This window comes from Penaeus chinensis, chromosome 41 (assembly GCF_019202785.1).
Source record: "Penaeus chinensis breed Huanghai No. 1 chromosome 41, ASM1920278v2, whole genome shotgun sequence".
In the NCBI taxonomy this organism is placed as follows: Eukaryota; Metazoa; Arthropoda; class Malacostraca; order Decapoda; family Penaeidae; genus Penaeus; species Penaeus chinensis.
The window spans coordinates 8,872,740-8,877,739 of NC_061859.1; the positions used below are offsets into that span (position 1 = coordinate 8,872,740).

The 5,000-nt window shown below is 38.2% G+C and overlaps 1 protein-coding gene across 1 annotated transcript in view; it reads right to left on the reverse strand.

The window, feature by feature from the left end:
• LOC125047625 overlaps positions 1-4,828 on the reverse strand; it is a 14,191-nt gene extending 9,363 nt beyond the window's left edge. The window contains exon 1 of the mRNA XM_047645928.1: positions 4,704-4,828. The gene's annotated coding sequence lies outside the window, so the exon portion shown is untranslated. The remainder of the gene's footprint in view (positions 1-4,703) is intronic.
• Positions 4,829-5,000: the final 172 nt, after the last annotated feature.

A 5,000-nucleotide genomic window follows, 5' to 3' on the forward strand; every position in this document is an offset into this window, starting at 1 on the left:
GCAAAGAACAGACAAGAATATCGTGGAAGTCTATAATGTAAGCGAAAGAGGGGCTTCGGTAACAATAAAACTAAACAACTTGGAGATTGTTCAAGTCTATGATCTTACCTGCAGCTCACAGTGATGATATAGAGAGCTCCTATGAAGATGTTCATTTTGCCAGCGAGAGAGTAAAACCACATTCCCTAATAACTATGGGAGATTTTAATGCCAGATTATGTAAAAAGACGGAAGGAGAAACCGTAGTTGGGAATCACGGAATAGGTACTAGGAATGAGGGGGTGGGGGGCAAATGCTAGTCGATTTTGTGGATGTTCGATCACTCAATATCATAAATACATTCTTCGAAAAAATACTTGAGTGAAATTGGACAAGGAAGTCGAAAACGAAATTGACTTTATAATTTCAAAGTAACAGAATATAAACTGAACATCCAAAACAGATATTCACCTCTAGCGAATAAGATTCTACACTGACCAAATCAACAACAGTTCGGTGGCATAATAAAGGATGCCGCACTTGAAGTAGGCGGTAAGAACGACAAGCAAAGTTCCAGCAAGGTCTCGGTAGAAACTAAACAGCTCATGCAAAAACATAGGGTCATGAAAGCATTGTCAAGCAGGGACAAAATAGAACTAGCTGGACTAACAAAGACTATAAATAATAAGAAAAGGGAAGAAGTGCGGAAATTCAGTACTCAAATAATAAATGAAACGGTGATTTCAGGTACCAGCATGAAACCAGCTAAAAGGAGACTCGGAATAGGGAGAAATAAAATGTATGCAATAACCAGACGAAGTGATATAACAAGAATGATGTGAATAGTGGAAGACTTTTACAACTCAAATGAACATCCATGGATAGAAGCAAACGCGGTAACTAGAGACGTACCAAACATCACAGCAGAAGAAATAAAAAGAGCGCTGAAAGGCATGAAGAGAGGGAAAACACCAGGTGAAGACAGAATTAGTATAGACCTTATAATTGACGCAGGAGAAATTGCAACAGAAAAACTGGCCAATCTTTTTAACAAATGCCTTCTCAACGGCAAAATTCCGAAAGCTTGGAGAAATGTAACAATTACTTTGATACATAAAAAAGGAAATAAAAAGGATCTAAAAATTAATAAAAAAAAATACCGACCCATAAGCCTCCTTTCAGTTACTTACATGTTCACAATAGTCATCACAGCTCGCATATCTGACTAACCAGCCTAGAGAACAGGCAGGCTTCCGCAGTGGATTCTCAACAACTACATCCATACACTAACCCAAATAAGAAAAAAAAACAAAAAAAAACGCATATAGGAAAACCTATGTATGGCATTTATCAATAACGAAAAGGCATTAGATTCTGTACAAATACCAGCAGTATTAGAAGCTATTCGAAGACAAGGAATAGAAGAAATATATTGTAGAATATATACGAGGATGGGACAACAACCATCATGCTCCACACGGAAAGAAACCGATAAAATACAAATTAAAAAAGGTTTTAGGGTGACACCATCTTACCTAAATTGTTTACGGCTTGCCTATAAGATATATCAAAGAAACAATAATGTAACGGAAAGGGTATCAACATAGGAGACGAACAGCTAAACAACCTAAGCTTTGCAGACGATATTGTTCTCTTCAGTGAATCAGCAAATTAACTGCAACAGTTAATAAATGATCTGGATAAAGTCTGAGAGTTGGACTTAGGATGAACAAGAAAAAGATACACACACACACACACACACGTATTTATATATATATATATATATATATATATATATATATATATATATATATATATATATATATATTTATATATATAATTATATATGTTTGTATGTATGTGTGTATATACATATATATTAGCATATATATTCATATGAATATACAAATATATATGTATATTTATATGAATATATTTGCCAATATATATTTATATAAATGTATGTATATGAATATGTATATACATATATATAAACACACACACACTTATATATATAAATATATATATACACACACACACATATATATACGCGCGCGCGCGCGCGCGTGTGTGTGTGTGTGTCTGTGTGTGTGTGTATTTATTCATTTATATGTGTGTGAGAGAGAGAGAGAGAGATAAAGATAGAGATAGAGAGAGAGAGAGAGAGAGAGAGAGAGAGAGAGAGAGAGAGAGAGATAGAAAGAGAGAGAGAGAGAGAGAGAGAGAGAGAGAGAGAGAGAGAGAGAGAGAGAGAGAGAGAGAGAGAGAGGGCAACAAACCAAAAATGCTTTAGTCTCATTGATATCATAACTTCCATCATTCCATGCAGAACATCCTTGTTGGTCACAAATTTAACTGAAATAATTTCCAGTAACCGACAAAATTTCACATAAAAAAAAAAAATGAAAGAATTCGCCCTCAGATCATTCGACCACCGAATGCATGAAGTCATCAGTCTTCATCCGATATCAGCATTCCGTTGGCCATTTATGAAAGAGAATGCTGTAGGGGCTAAATTCGTGCCTGGTGTCAGCTACTCGAATCGGAATATCGCGCTTTTCCTACTGTACTTACCATCTCGACAGACATTTGTTTTTCTGTAAATAGTTTGATTCTTAAGGCGTATTATATCACGTACGTGTGTGTGTTTGTGTGTGTGTGTGTGTGTGTGTCTGTATGTGTGTGTGCGTGCGCGTGTGTGTCTCTGTGTGTGGACGATTAGACTAGTAGATATAATAAAAAAAAATTAATGTTTGTTTTTTTCATCCCCTCCTCCTTCCTCCGGACAACACGCACACAGATGTGCATTTACTAATATGCATATATACATATATGTATGTATATATACATATATATGTATATATACATATATACATATAATTCTGTATGTACACACATACACAAATATATATATATATTTATATATATACATACACACACACATGTGTATATATACATATATAAATGTATGTATATATGTGTGTGTATACATATATATATAGATATATATGAAAGGAAAACCGCCACAATAAGAAAATAAAATTTCAATTTTATTTTCTTACTGTGGCGGTTTTCCTTTCATCTTTGTGTACACGTTACTGTGTTTGTCTTTGTGTCATATATAAATATATATATATATATATATATATATATATATATATATATATATATATATATGTGTGTGTGTATACGCACACACACACATACATACACAAACATACACACACACATATACATACATACATACATACACACACACACACACACAAACACACACACACACACACACACATATATATGAATATTTATATATGTATATATATGTGTTTGTGTGTGTGTGTATGTGTGTATGTGTGTATGTGTGTATGTGTGTGAGTGTGTGTGTGTCTATGTATATATATTTATATATATATACACACGCACGCACGCACGCACGCACACACACATATACACACAGGCACACACACACACACACACACACACACACACACACACACACACACACACACACACACACACACACACACACACGCACACACACACACCAGAGAGATGACAACACCCCTCAGCAGGTCAGGGGGAACTGAACTAGATTGCCAGATGACAGTCAAGACCGTATGCAAGCCCCATACAGTCAGCTGTAAGGAGGGCTTGGAGTTCAGTTTTCTCAGGTCTTGGTAGATACGGTAATGGTCATTAGCTAAAAAATGACCTTCAACCTCCTCAGCAAGATTCCAGAAGAACTGTTCCTTGTCTCTTCTCAACAGTGCCCGAGCCCTGCGCTCCAAGGAACAGCGAAAATCCTGATTAACAACCAGTTGAGCCACACAACACTCCTCTGTGGCCTCCAATGGTTCCAATAAGATGAAATTCTACCTTACCCTCAGGCATTCGCCAGTGGACTCCAGTGCTACATCGAGAGCTACTGGGACCATTAGGCTTTCGAGATCTGTGAACCGATCAGAGACTGTCTCCTCCCTCAGTCTGTCCAATTAAAGCACCTTGGAGTGGCCACTGGAGAGATGGAAATGTTGAAGTGGACCTTTAGGGTAGCCACAACCAGTCTGTGGTCAGTGCCACAGAACTCCGGTAAACCCTTCAGTTCTGGAGGATCTTCCAGTGAGTGCTGACAAGAATGTGGTTAATCTTTTTGGCTACAGTACCTATGTCGTTATACCATGTCCAGCGATGCAGGTTAGAACGCTGATACCAGGAGCCAGAAATCTTCAGTCTCTGGGACTTAACAAAGAAATTTAAATATAAAATTGAGGCCGTAAAAGAAAGCTAAAAAAGTAAAATATAGAAATGTAGTAAAAAAAAAAAAAAAATGCTCCAGGGATGAAATCCACACAGGTGGCTGCCACAAACGCCCACAGATGGTGCTGAGCCAAGTGCTGCTGCTGTCAAGAGGGGGACTCGCCTAGCCTGGACTCTCACAGTAGGGGTACCTCACGTCCACTACAACTCAATGTCGTGCGGACACTGTCGTCATGACTGTGTTGCGTGGGATGGGTACGATCGGGCAGTCTGGTGTCATCACATAATCAGGTCGTCCACTGACCTTACCTGCCCTCTATCTTCCACTAATATTTTCATATTGGAAACAGCTGAACTTTAAATGTTCCTTTCAGCCGTGTCTCGTTTCTTGCTATCTTACAGAACATTCTAGGAGTGAGATATCATTCATTATGGAGAACTACACTGAGCTTCCATTGCCACCCTACCCTGAACTCGATGTTTGATTGTACTAAGGAATGACTGACGATCCTCCTCCTCCACTTACTCCAGGCAGCGTCCCCGAGGCCTGACGCACTATAATCCACTACCAGGCGACTAGGAAGCTGAGAGTTGACTAGCATCTCTTTGCGAAAGAGAGGGACCACCATGACAATGTTATTTGGAGATGCGAAAGCAGAACCTGTGGCGCCAAGGATTACACCATTAATTAATTGCTGTAAATTCAACACTCCTTCCCAAATCTGGTCTGCTGACAATGAATCACTAAGTACTGGCATAAACGG